The following is a 15,091-nucleotide window of genomic DNA, read 5'->3' as shown; positions in this document are numbered from 1 at the left end:
TAAGAACTATTTCTTTAGAGTTTGGGCTGTAGAGGGTGTCCGGCCTTTCTTTTTGGATGAAAATGATGAGGCTTCTTTTCCATTGTACTGAAAGAAAAAATCGGTGATAGCTAAATACAACGTAGATGCCTTAGATGAGATTGAAAAATATTTTGTAGACGTATTAGAAGAGTGTAGGGCCGGGTTCCTCACTTGGACACTAAGAGAGTCTTAGGGGATCCTAGTCAGTTTTGGTCCGAGTTAGGTAGCTTTCTGACCCTTAACTTTTATGACTCCTTAGTTGTAATTTGTTCGACTAATGTGCATTTTATTATTGTTTTGCAGAGACCATGGCTCCCATGACTGCAGCTATGAAACAACTATGCCAAACTCCGAAGCCTGTCATGGCCCGTGGTCTTCAGGACAAAGAGGCCAGGAGTGCTTCTTCCCGTCCTTCCCCGAAAAAGTTAGATTCTGACCCTTCAGGTCAAAAGAAGATCATTCCCACTCCAACAAGTTGGCTAATCTCTCTTGACCCTCCTCTAGAGAGTTTTGTTGCTCCTCCTTCTCCCTCATCTTTCGAGCCTCCCCCAAAGAGACAAAAGACTGTTGAAGAAGGGAGTATTTATGACAAGAATTTTAATGGGATTACCTGGAGTGAGAGAAATATTCTCCTTCACAGTCGCATTAGTATGGATGATGTGGCTATCCAGAATCACCTCCAGCTTATGGCCCAAAAAGATATTCAGATTGTGGGAATATGATATCCTTATCCAAAGAGTTGAGAAAGACTCCCCTTAGTGCCACTCAAAGTTCTATTGATGCTGCCCGAGCCGAGGTGGAGAGACTAAAAAAATTGAAAAAGGAGTTGGAGGAGGAGAGATTTAGGCTGAGGTCCGACCTAGAAAAAACCCGAGCCCCGGTAAAGATGGCTGAAGCTGCCGCAACTATGGCAGAGGGTGTAAAGAAGAGGGCGGAGGAGAGTTATACCTGGGTTTATGGGGAAAAGCTCGACCTTCAAGAGGAGTTAAAAAATTCCATAGAGGAAGATGCTTCTCTTCAAGAGTCTGTGATCGAGGGTATGGACGAAATGTTCAACAACTTGAAGGCTCAAGTCCAAGTCCTTGCTCCCGAGGTCGACCTCTCATTGTTCAGCCAATACAATATTGTGATTGAAGGAAAGATCGTACCTGCCCCTGAGGATGATGAAGAGCGTTTACCCGACTCGAAGTCTTCAGGTATTGGGGTCGGGAAAACTTCTCAGGCCCCTGAGTCTCTTCTTGAAGTGGTAACTGCCGAGCTTCTTCCTTCACCTCCTGGTGCTATCCCGACTATCCTGGTCTCTGTGCATCCTCCAACCTCTTCTGTCTGAGGTAAAGATGCCGATACTGAGGAAGATCTTAATCCCCTACTTGGCACTGCTTCATAATTTCTTCGTAGTTTTATTTTCATGGTATTTAGGATGGCCCAACCTGTGGGTCTTTGAACAATTTAGTTTTTGTAATGGCTAGTAGTTTTCCGGATACTTTTATAACAGTTGTAGTTTTAACAACTTTTTGTATTCAAACATCTTTTTAAGGAACCTTTTTGCTCTTCAAATAACGAGGCTAGGTCTTTTTTAGAAGTTGGATTTGGCCTTTGTTCAATCGCTTAGTTGGGTGTTATACCCTAACAACTTATCCGATGCTATTCCTTTGCTGAATTCAAACAATGAATTTATTCATATGGATTTTCTTTTTAAGTTCCAACTTTGTGTAGTCAGACTCTGCTAATTTACTTCTACACTTTGTTTTTATTCCTCCATATAATTAAGGTCGGTTTTAACGAGTTGTTTATATAGCTTCTTACATTAATTTGTACATCGTCGCTTCATCTTGCCGACCATTTTAGGTTGGGCAATGATTTTTACAATTTGTCAAACTTAAATTAATGCATTTATAACTACTTACTAATGGTTTGAATGCCCTTAGCCCTTTCTTTGGTGCCTCGTTAAAACTCCCTTTAGAAAAAATCCTTTCTAGGGAAAAAATCTTAAAGTTAGGGAAAAGAGTACACCAGAGAACAAGGCTTACTTCCTAACTGTAGTACTTCGCGTGCCAAGACCTCGAGAGCTCCCGTCCTTGTAGGTCAGATACTTTGTAGAAACATTTTCCTAGGACTTCAACAATCTTGTAGGGTCTTTTCCAATTTGCTACTAGCTTCTCTTCGCCTGGCTTCTGAACTTTGATGTCATTTTGGATCAGTATGAGGTCGTGTCTAGCAAAGTTTCTTTTGATCACCTTCTGATTATACCTTAGGGCCATCCTTTGTTGTAATGCTTTCTCTTTGATTCGAGCTCGTTCTTGGACTTCTGGGAGGAGGTCGAGCTCCTCCTTCTGTGCCTAGGTATTAGCCCCTTCATCGTAGAGTATGACTCGAGGTAATTTTTTAACAATTTCTATAGGGATCATGGCTTCCATTCTGTAGGCATGTCAGAAGGATGACTCTCCTGTTGTGGAATGAGGGGTTGTCCGATATGCCCATAAGACTTGGAGGAGCTCGTCTGCCCATGCCTCCTTTGCTTCTTACAATCGGCGCTTCAAGCTGGCCAATATGACTTTGTTGGCCGCCTCAACTTGTCCATTGCCTTGAGGATGTTCCAGCGATGTGAATTGGAGCTTAATTTTTAAGTCGGCCACTGAATTTCTAAAGGTTGAGTCGGTAAACTGGGTTTCACTATTCGTGGTGATGGAGTGTGGAACTTCAAACCTTGTGATAATATTCTTATAGAAGAATTTCTGACTTCTTTGAGCAGTGATAGTTGCTAGTGGCTCCAACTCAATCCACTTGGTAAAGTAGTCAATCCCTACTATGAGGTATTTAACTTGTCCCAGAGCTTGGAAAAATGGTCCAAGATGGTCGAGACCCTATTTCACAAATGGCCATGGCGAGGTAACACTTATAAGCTCTTCAGAAGGAGCAACATGGAAGTTGGCATGCTTCTGGCAAGGCAGGCACTTTTTAACAAGCTCGGCCGCCTCCCTTTGTAAGGTTGGCTAGAAAAAACCAGCCCAGATCACCTTCTTGGCTAGTGACCGGGCTCCCAGGTGGTTCCCATATATGCCGTTGTGTACTTCCTCTAGGACCTTTCTGGTGTTAGAGGTCAGGACGCACTTCAAGAGAGGTGTGGGTATTCCTCTATTATGTAGGACATTGTGGACCAACATGTAGTTTTGTGCCTCTTTAATAAGTCTTTAGTCCTCTTTTTCATTTTCAGGGATGACATCAAATTTAAGATAGTTGACTATAGGGATCATCCATCCTAAATTTTGATTAGATATAGTCATTATATCTGAGTTGTTATCTCCCTTTGATATTGATGGTGCATGTTAAATTTCTTGGATAAAGCTTCTATTGTTGCCCTTGGCTTGGTGTTGGCTAATTTGGAGAGGGCATCTGCTCAGACATTTGATTCCCAAGTTATATGTTGGACCTCTCCTTCTGAGAACTGTGCTAATTATTTTCGTACTTCTTCTAAGTATTTCTTCATGTTGGGATCTTTAGCCTGATAGGTACCATTGATCTATGAAGTTACCACTTGAGAGTTACTGAAGACTATCAGCCTCTCTTCCCTGACTTCTTTAGACAACTTCATGCCAGCAAGCAAGGCTTTATAATCTACCTGATTATTAGAAGCAGGAAACTCGAACCTTAACAAGAGTTCTATCCGAGTTCCTTGCTCGCTTTCCAAGATAATGCTGGCCTCATTGCCGACTTTATTGGATGACCTGTCTACATATAGGCTCCATGTCTTTGGATTTCCCTAACTTTCTGTATATTTGGCAATGAAGTCGGCGAGATATTGAGATTTCATTGCTGTTCGGGCTTCATATTTTTGGTCAAATTTGGATAGCTCTGTAGCCGATTGTGGCATCCGTCCTGCTAGGTCCATATTTTGTAGAATGTGTTTCGTGTGTTGATTAGTACATACCTTTATGGTGTGAGCTTAGAAATAAGGTTGGAGCCTTCGAGAAGCGAGGATAAGAACATAAGCGAACTTTTCTATCTTTTGATAGTTTAATTTGGCTCCTTGTAAGGCATTTCTGACAAAGTAGATGGGTTGTTGTCCATTCTTATCTTAGCTATAGCTTGACTTGCTACTGCCAGATAGAGGACGAGCTCTTCCCCTGCTGTAGGTCGGGTGAGTATGGGGGGGTTGACTAAGAAAAGCTTTGAATTCTTGAAAAGCTCACTCACATTTTGGGGTCCACTCAAATTGCTTCCTCTTTCTGAGGATCGAGTATAGGGGAAGTGATTTTAGTGCTGACCCTGCTAGGAATCTGGTTAGGGCTGCCAACCTTTCATTTAGTTGTTGAACTTCTTTAAGACAGGTCCGGCTCTTCATGTCGAGTATATCCCTGCATTTGTCTAGGTTAGCTTCTATGCCTCTCTGAGTTAGAATGAAGCCTAATAATTTTTCAGCTTCTACTGCGAATGTGCATTTTGAGGAGCTTAACCTCATCTCATGCTTCCTTATGGTAGAAAATACCTCAGAAAGATCGGACAAAAGTGCTGAGTCGTCCTTGGTTTTAACAAGCATGTTGTCCACATGAACTTCCATAAGTTTTCCCATGTAGGAGGAAAACATCTTGTTCATCAATCTCTGGTAGGTGGTTTCGGTATTCTTTAACCCAAAAGGCATTATCACGTAGAAGTAGTTAGCTTTTGGAGTTATAAACGAGGTCTTCTCTTGGTCTGGCTTATACATCAGGATTTGGTTGTATCCCAAGTAAGTGTCCATGAAGGACAAGTATCGATAACCAGAGGATGAGTCGACTAGGGCATAAATGCTGGGAAGGGGGTAAAGATCCTTGGGACAAGCCTTGTTGAGGTCGGTGTAATTGACACACATCCTCCATTTTTCATTTTGTTTCTTTACCAAAACTTCGTTGTCCAGCCACAATAGATACTTTACCTCTCTTATGAATCCTGCTTCTAATAGGGCTTGAACTTGTTCCTCTACGACCTGTGTTCTTTCGGGCCCTAGCTTTCGGCGCTTTTCCTGGATAGGCTGGAAACCCGGGTAGACGGCAAGTTTGTGGGACATCAGGTCGGGATCTATGCCAGGCATGTTGGAGGCTTTCCAAGCGAAGAGGTTGGCATTCCTCCTCAAAAGGTCAATAAGTTTCCTTTTAAAAAATTCTTCCAAGTTAGCCCCTATATTTGTTATTTTTTTAGGGTGATCTCCAATTTGCACTTCTTCCAATTTCCCTCGGGGTTGGGGACACATTTCCTCCCAAGTTTGAACATCTCCAAGCTCGATGGTATTGACTTCTTTTCTCCTAGGACTGCCTTTTAAATTAAGATTTTCATTGTAGCATTTGCCCGCTAGTTTATGATCTCCTTTTATGGTGGCGATCCCTTCTACTATGTTAAACTTCATGCATACATGGGGTGTAGAGACATCAACTGTAAGTCTATTCAAGGTTGTCTGACCTATTAAGGTATTGTATGCCGAGGTAACGTCAACCACGATGTAATCAATGCTAAATGTTTTTGACTTTGCACCCTTTCCAAAAGTGGTGTATAGAGGTATATATCCAAGAGGTTGGATCGGTGTATCTCCCAGACCGAAGAGGTTATCTAGGTATGACTTTAGATCCTTTTCTTCCAATTCGAGCTTATCAAACGCGGGTTTAAACAGTATATCTATCGAGCAACCCTGATCTATTAGGGTTCTGTGGAGGTTTGCATTAGCGAGGATGATTGTTATTACCATAGGATCGTCGTGGCCAGGTGTTATCCCTTGAGTATCTTCTTTAGTGAACAAGATGGTGGGCAAGTCGGGAGATCTACTATCTTTCCTGACTTGGTACACCTCTTTGAGATGCCTTTTTCGTGATGGTTTTGATATTCTCCGCCAGCAAATCCGCCATTAATCATGTGTATGTGTCACTCGGGAGTTTGAGGTGGATGTTCTTGTTGTCCTCCTTTTTCATCTCTCCTTCTCTTCCTCGGGTCTTCCGATCCATCCACCAAGTTGATGCGTGAGCATCTTATACCTTTTTTCTCATTGTTTTTATAGTGGTTTTAGCTAGATTTTATTAAGTTTTACTATGTTTTAGTGCAAAAATTCATCTTTGGATGCTACTTTGAGTTTCGTTGTTTCTATGATTTTTAGGTGAATTTTGGGAAAATTTGGCAGAGTCTTGTTCAGAGACGAAGAAAGGATAGAAGATGCTGCAATCCTGACCTCCTTGTATTCCAACAAGCATAACTTGAGCTACAAAGATCCAATTGAGCTGTCTCAATGGCATTAAAAAGCTAACTTCCAGAGCTTTCCAGCAATATATAATAGTCTATACCTTTCTTCCAGAATTACTGCCAAAACTGGCGTTAAACGCCAAGTCTCGGCGTTTAACGCCCAAGAAGGACTAACCCCCAGAGTTGAACTGGAGTTCAACACCAGCCAGGGAGCAGGACTAGCAAAGTTCAATGCCCAAACCCAAGTTGAATGCCAGTCTTCAACCCGAATCACTCCAAATGGGCCCCAAAGTGGATTTTAGCACTCCTTAGCTTATCTTAACTGATCCTTGTAACTTTTAAATTTAAATTAACATCTTTTAGGGTTAGCTTTTACTATTTAAAAAGGAGATCACTTAGGATTAGAGATCATCATCAGACATTACCTCAGATCTTCTTCTTTATTTTTTTGTTTTCGCTGTAAGTCATAAGTAACTAAACCTCTTGGTTAAGGTTAGGAGCTCTGTTTATTTCTATGGATTAAGATTATTATTTTTCTACTTTAATTAATGTTTGATTCATATCTAAGGTGTGATTTCTTTTCTTAATCTCATGAATCTGGGAGGAACGAGAGTATGACCATTATTCTACATGAACTCTTGTGATTCTTGATGACGGGTTTTCTTATACCCTTTTTACCAGTATTTTTAGTGAGTTTTTAGTTATATTTTATTAAGTTTTATTAAGTTTTAGTATGTTTTAGTTAAAAATTCACATTTTGGATGCTACTTTGAGTTTTTGTATTTTTTCTATAATTTTAGGAGATTTTTAGGTGAATTTGGCAAATTTTGGCAAAGTCTGATTCAGAGGCAAAGAAAGGATAGCAGATGCTGTCAAATTCTTACCTCCATGAATTTAAACGAGCATTTCTAGAGCTACAGAGGTCCAATTGACGCGCTTTCAACAGTGTTAGAAAGCTAACTTCCAGGTCTTTCTAGCAATATATAATGATCTATACTTTTCTTTGGATACGACTACCCAAAATAGGCGTTGAACGCCCAACTTACCCCTTTTCTGGCGTTCAACACCCAAACAGGACCAACCTCCCAAGTTGAACGCCCAAACTGGCATTCAACGCCAGCCAGGGAGCAGGACCAGCGAAGTTCAATTCCAGAATCCAAGTTAAATGCCAGTCTTCAGCCCAAAGCACTTCAAGTGGGCCCCAAAGTGGATTTTAGCACTCCTTAGCTTACCTAGTCATATTTTTATAACTTTTAAATTTAAATTTAAATTAACATCTTTTAAGTCTAGTATTTTACTATAAATAACGGACTTCCTTCCTCCTGAGGATTATGCCTCCGATCATAGGAAATCTGTCTCTCAACAAATTCCCTTCAGCAAGTATACCGAATTTGTTGTCAAGTAAAAACTCACAGTAGAGTGAGGTCGAATCCCACAGGGATTGATTAATTGAGCAACTTTAATAAGAGGAATGTTCTAGTTGAACTAAATAGAATTGAATTGAGAATTTCAGAATTTAAATGGCAGGGAAATGTAAACAGCAAGAAATATAAATGACGGGAAAGTAAATAGCTGAATGTAAATTGCAGAATTTTACCACCTTTCACTCTTTGGTTCACTTTCCTTTCTTGTTTTTCTCCTCTTATTGACTTTATTCATGGTTGCTTGTATCTCCTCTCTCTTTTTGTTTTTCATTCAGTTTCTTCCAGAATCCAGCCTTCTCCATCCTCTTTCTCAATGCTTCTTCATGGCGCTATGCCCTTTCCTCTTCCTTCTCTTTTAGCTCCTCATAGATTGCATCATATTTTGGGATTGCTGGGTGCAAATTAGGCATGTACCCAGCTAAGTAATTGAGCTTAGCCTGGGTGTTCATGTAATAATCAGTCTTGATTTTGTTCCTCCCTTCATTGAGCACATTGAACTCATTGAATGCTTTCATTTTAGCTAATTGACGTTGGTTAAGTTCTTGAATACGCCTTTCTTGATGCACTTGTCTTTCAGTCACTTGGTTGATGGCTTGAGAAAGTTGGGAGTAATGTTCTTGTTGCTGCTCCATCAGTTGCTTGTGCAACTCCTTTTGTTGATTCATCAGCTAGAATTGGAAGTGCCTTTGTTGTTCTTGGCTCTCCACATATTTCTTTGATAGCCCATTAATAGCTTCTTAAATTTGATTCATGTCCAAGGCAGCTAAAGTGTACTGCTCTCCTTGTTGAGGCTCTTCTTGTTGTGCTTCTTCTTGAAGCATTCTCTTCTTTCTTTGAGGCCTTATTTATTGTTGAGCAGGTGCAACATAATTCATTCACTGAGGAGTGATTGGCTTCCTAACAGTAAACCGTATTGGGTCTTTATCCTCAAAAACCACCTTGGCTTTCATACATAGCCTCAGGATGGTGCTCGGATATCCAAGCCAAGCATCCAGATAATTTTTTTCCACTATCTTTTGGATACCTTTAGCTATAATTTCATGAACTTTTATGTCTCCACCCCTCATTATACAATGCACCATGGTGGCTCGAGCAATGTTAACTTCTGAATTGTTTGAGGCAGGGAGGATGGATCTCCTTATGATCTCAAACCATCCCTTAGCTTCAAGGATAAGGTCTCATCTTCTAATATACCTCAGTTTTTTGTCTAAATACCTCACCCAATCAGCCCCTACAACACATATGTCGTTCACAATTTCCTCACAATCAGGGTCATCGCTTATTCTTGAATGATAACTAGTGGTGCACGAAATTGTGATCACACTTTTCACAACTCCGTACAACTAACCAGCAAGTGCACTGGGTCGTCCAAGTAATAAAACCTTACGCGAGTAAGGGTCGATCCCACAGAGATTGTCGGCTTGAAGCAAGCTATGGTTATCCTGTAAATCTTACTCAGGCGGATTCAAATGGTTATGAGGTTTTAATAATTAAAAGATAATTAGAACATAAATTAAACTAAAGATACTTATGTAATTTATTGGTGGGAATTTCAGATAAGCGTTTGGAGATGCTTTGTTGCTTCTGAACCTTTGCTTTCCTATTGTCTTCATCCAATCATGCGTGCTCCCTTCCATGGCAAGCTGTATGATCCTCTCAGTGAAAATGGTCCAAGTACGATTTCTGCACGGCTAATCAACTGTCGGATTTCTCATCTCAGATGAAAAATACCAGGTACAGCTACCGCGCGGCTAATCATTTATCAGTTTTAAATTGTGTCGGAATAGGATCTCTCTATCCTTTTGCACACTGTCACTGCGCCCAACATTCATGAGTTTGAAGCTCGTCACAGTCATCCCATCCCAGATCCTACTCGGAATATCACATACAAGATTTAGACTTTTCGAATCTCAGGAATGTTGCCAATTGGTTCTAGCATCTACCACGAAGGTTCTAATCTCACAGACTCGGTCCGTGGATTAGAGACCCAAGAGATTATACTCCAGTTGTCATCCAATGACTACGTTGAACATCATGTAGACCGCTTGTGGTTGTCAGGCACGCGGATCTTGGCTAAGCGAGTAACGCAGATCACATAAGAGAAAAAGTATATATTAGAGAAGAAGTAAGCGTGAATTGAAAGAGAAACAATAGTACTTGCATAATATCATGAAGAACACCAGAGCTCCGCATCTTAATCTATGAGGTGTAGAAACTCCACTGTAGAAAATACATAAGAGAAAAAGGTCTAGGCATGACCGAATGACCAGCCTCCCAAATGTAACATAAAAGTTCAAAGATCGATTAAAAGTCTCTAGATCCCTAGTAAAAAGTTCTATTTATACTAAACTAGTTACTAAGGATTACAGAAAATAAGTAACTAAGTGCAGATAGTGTAGAAATCCACTTCTGGGGTCCACTTGGTGTGTGCTTGGGCTGAGCATTGAGCTTTACACATGCATAGGCCTTTTCTAGAGTTAAACGTCAGCTTGGATGCCAGTTTGGGCGTTTAACTCCAGTTCTGGTGCCAGTTCTGGCATTTTACGCTAGAAAAGGGTCTCTGGCCGGCGTTTAGACGCCAGTTTGGGCCATCAAATATCGGGCAAAGTATGGACTATTATACATTGCTGGAAAGCCCAAGATGTCTAATTTCTAACGCAATTGAGAGCGCACCAATTAAACTTCTGTTGTTCCAGAAAATCCACTTCGCGCGTAGGAGGGTCAGAATTCAACAGCATCTATAGTCCTTTCTCAGCCTCTGAATCAGACTTTTGCTCAGGTCCCTCAATTTCAGCCAGAAAATACCTGAAATTATAGAAAAATACACAAACTCATATTAAATTCCAGAAATGTGATTTTTGCATAAAAACTAATAAAAATAAAATAAAAAGTAACTAAAACATACTAAAAACTACGTAAAAATAATGCCAAAAAGGGTATAAAATATTCGCTCATCACAACACCAAACGTAAATTGTTGCTTGTCCCCAAGCAACTAAAAACAAAATAGGATAAAAAGAAGAGAAAATACAATAAATTTCAAAAATATCAATGAAGATTAGTTTTAATTAGATGAGCGGGACTAGTAGCTTTTTGCTTCTGAACAGTTTTGGCATCTCACTTTATCCTTTGAAGTTCAGAATGATTGGCATCTATAGGAACTCAGAATTCAGATAGTGTTATTGATTCTCCTAATTTAGTATGTTGATTATTGAACACAGCTACTTTATGAGTCTTGCCCGTGACCCTAAGCATTTTGTTTTCCAATATTACCACCAGATACATAAATGCCACAGACACATAACTGGGCGAACCTTTCTAGATTGTGACTCAGCTTTGCTAGAGTCCCCAGTTAGAGGTGCCCAAAGTTCTTAAGCACACTCTTTTTGCTTTGGATCACGACTTTAACCACTCAGTCTCAAGCTTTTCACTTGGACCTTCATGACACAAGCACATGGTTAGGGACAGCTTGATTTAGCCGCTTAGGCCATAATTTTCTTCCTTTGGGCCTTCCTATCTATTGATACTCAAAGCCTTGGATCCTTTTTTCTAGTTGCTTTTTTTCTTTTTCTTTATTTTTTGCCATTTTTTTCGCAAGCTTTGTGTTTTTCACTGTTTTTTCTTGCTTCAAGAATCAATTTTATGATTTTTCAGATTATCAATAACATTTCTCTTTTTTCATTATTCTTTCAAGAGCCAACAATTTTAACATTCATAAACTTCACTATCAAAAATATGCACTGTTCAAGCATTCATTCAGAAAACAAAAAGTATTGCCACCACATCAAAATAATTAAACTATTTTCAAGATAGAATTCGAAATTCATGTACTTCTTTTTCTTTTTCAGAAAATATTTTTCATTTAAGAAAGGTGAAGAATTCATAGAACATTCATAGCTTTAAGACATAGACACTAAACACTAATGATCATGTAATAAAGACAAAAATATAGGCAAAACATAAAGCATGAAAATCGAAAACAGAAAAGAAAATAAACAAGGAGATTAAAGAACGGGTCCACCTTAGTGATGGTGGCTTCTTCTTCCTCTTGAAGAACCAATGGAGTTCTTGAGCTCCTCTATGTCTCTTCCTTGCCTTTGTTGCTCCTCTCTCATGGCCTTTTGGTCCTTTCTGATTTCATGGAGGATGATGGAGTGCTCTTGGTGCTCCACTATTAGTTGCTCCATGTTGGAACTCAATTATCCTAAAGAGGTGTTGAGTTGCTCCCAATAGTTGTGTGGAGAGAAATGCATCCCTTGAGGCATCTCAGGAATTTCTTGATGAGGGACTTCCTCATGCTCTTGTTGAGGTCCATGAGTGGGCTCTCTTGTTTGCTCCATCCTCTTTCTAGTGATGGGCTTTTGAGATGAATCTCTCCATCTCCCATGACTCAGAGTTGGAAGCAACTGCCTTTTCTTTCCTCTTCCTAGAGGTTTCTCCAGCCTTAGGTGCCATTAGTGGTTATGGAAAGCAAAAAACTGAGCTTTTCCACACCAAACTTAAAAGCTTTGCTCGTCCTCGAGAAAAATAAGATAGAAGGGAGTAGAAGAAGAATGATGCAATTAATTTTGAAAACTTATTACTGTATACAAGAAAAATTAAAAAGAGTTGAAAAGAATTTGAAAAGATATGTAAGTTTTGAAAATGTTTTGAAAGGAATTGAAAAAGAGTTAAAAAGAATTGGAAAGATTATTAATTTTTGAAAATACAAATTGAAAGATGAACGTTTAAAATATGTTTGATGCAAAAAATTATGAATTAAAACATGAAAAATTGAAAAAAATTGAATTGGAAACAAAATTACCTCCCTTGTGTCATCCTGGCGTTAAACAGCAACTCGACTGCCTCTTTAGGCATTTAACGCCCAGCCAGATACCCTGGCTAGCGTTAAATGCCAGGAATCCTTCTTTACTGGGCATTTTTCTGAATGCCCAGAATGCTGCCATTTCTGGCGTTAAACGCCCAGAATGCTGCCCATTCTGGCGTTGAACGCTCAGAATGCTACCTGCATGGGCGTTAAATGCCCATTCTGCTATCCTTACTGGCGTTTAAACGCCAGTAAGCTTGTCCTCCAGGGTGTGTTGTTTTTTATTCTATTTTTGATTCTATTTTAATTCTGCAGCTATTTTTGTGATTTCACATGATCATCAACCTAAAGAAAACATAAAATAATAATGGAAAATAAAATAAAAAAGTAATTAACATAGATAAATAAGATTGTGTTGCCTCCCAATAAGCGCTTCTTTAATGTCAATAGCTTGACAGTGAACTCTTAGAGAGCTTCATAGAGACTCAGAGCATGATGGTGGCCTTCCAACACCAAGCTTAGAGTTTGAATGTGGGGGCTCTGCCTGACTCTGTATTGAGAGAAGCTTTTCATGCTTCTTCTCCATGTTTACAAAAAAAGATCCTTGAGCCTTAAACACAAGGTAGTCCTCATTCAATTGAAGGACTAACTCTCCTCTATCTACATCAATCACAGCCCTTGCTGTGGCTAGGAAGGGTCTTCCAAGGATGATGGATTCATTCTTATCCTTCCCAGTGTCTAGGATTATGAAGTCAGCAGGGATGTAAAAACCTTCAACCTTCACTAAGACATCCTCTACAAGTCCATAAGCCTGTTTCATTAATTTGTCTGCCATCTCTAATGAGATTCTTGCAGCTTGTACCTCAAAGATCCCTAGTTTCTCCATTACAGAGAGTGGCATGTGGTTTATTCCTGACCCCAGGTCACACAGAGCCTTCTCAAAGGTCATGGTGCCTATGGTACAAGGTATTAAGAACTTTCCGGGATCCGGTTTCTTCTGAGGTAACTTCTGTTGAACCAAGGCATTCAGTTTTATGATTGCTCCTAGATACCAAGCTACTTGCTCTTCAACAATATCTTCATCCTCATCAGAGGAAGAATCTTCATCAGAGCTCATGAACTGCAACAGTAAGTTCATTGGAATCTCTATGGTCGCTGTATGATCCTCAGATTCCTTTGGTTCCTCATTAGGAAACTCCTTAGTGGTAAGTGGACATCCATTGAGGTCTTCCTCACTGGAAATCACTGCCTCTTCCTCCTCTATAGGTTCGGCCACTTTGGATATATTGATGGCCTTGCACTCTCTCTTTGGATTCTCTTCTGTATTGCTTGGGAGAGTACTAGGAGGGACTTCAGTAACTCTTTTACTCAGATGACCCACTTGTGCCTCCAAATTTCTGATGGAGGACCTTGTTTCAGTCATGAAACTGAGAGTGGTCTTAGATAGATCAGAGACTATGGTTGCTAAGTTAGAGAGGCTCCGCTTAGAATTCTCTGTCTGTTGCTGAGAAGATGATGGAAAAGGTTTGCTATTGCCAAACCTATTTCTCCCATCATTATTATTATTGAAGCCTTGTTGAGGCTTCTGTTGATCCTTCCATGAGAAATTTAGATGATTTCTCCATGAAGGATTATAGGTGTTTCCATGGGATTCTCCCATGTAATTCACCTCTTCCATTGCAGGATTCGCAGGTTCATAAACTTCTCCTTCAGAGGAAGCTTCTTTAGTACTGCCGGATGCAGCTTGCATTCCAGTCAGATTCTGAGAAATCATACTGACTTGCAGAGTCAATATTTTATTCTGAGCCAATATGGCATTCAAAGTATCAATCTCAAGAACTCCTTTCTTCTGAGTCATCCCATTATTCACACAATTTCTTTCAGAAGTATACATGAACTGGTTATTTATAACCATTTCAATGAGTTCCTAGGCTTCTGCAGGTGTTTTCTTCATATGAAGAGATCCACCAGCAGAGTGGTCCAATGACATCTTGGACAATTCAGACAGACCATCATAGAATATACATAAGATGCTCCATTCTGAAAGCATGTCAGAAGGACACCTTCTGATTAATTGCTTGTATCTTTCCCAAGCTTCGTAGAGGGATTCACCTTCCTTCTGTCTGAAGGTTTGAACTTCCACTCTAAGCTTGCTCATCTTTTGAGGTGGAAAGAATTTGGCCAAGAAAGCATTGACTAACTTTTCCCAAGAGTTTAGGCTTTCTTTAGGTTGTGAGTCTAACTATATCCTAGCTCTGTCTCTTACAGCAAAGGGGAAAAGCAGAAGTCTGTAGACTTCGGGATTAACCCCATTGGTCTTAACAGTGTCATAGATTTGCAAGAATTCAGCTAAGAACTGATGAGGATCTTCCAATGGAAGTCCATGAAACTTACAATTCTGCTGTATTAGAGAAACTAATTGAGGCTTAAGCTCAAAGTTGTTTGCTCCAATTGCAGGAATTGAGATGCTTCTTCCATAGAAGTTGGAAGTTGGTGCAGTAAAGTCACCAAGCATCTTCCTTGTATCTCCACCATTGTTGTTCGGTTCGGCTGCCATATCTGCTTCTTTTTCGAAATTTTCTGTAAGGTCCTCTCCGGAGTGTTGTGCTTTAGCTTCTCTTAGCTTCCTCTTCAAAGTC

The sequence above is a fragment of the Arachis ipaensis genome, chromosome B9 (genome assembly GCF_059453495.1).
Source record: "Arachis ipaensis isolate K30076 ecotype BB chromosome B9, ASM5945349v1, whole genome shotgun sequence".
NCBI classification, from domain to species: Eukaryota; Viridiplantae; Streptophyta; class Magnoliopsida; order Fabales; family Fabaceae; genus Arachis; species Arachis ipaensis.
Note: the sequence above shows the minus strand (reverse complement) of the source record.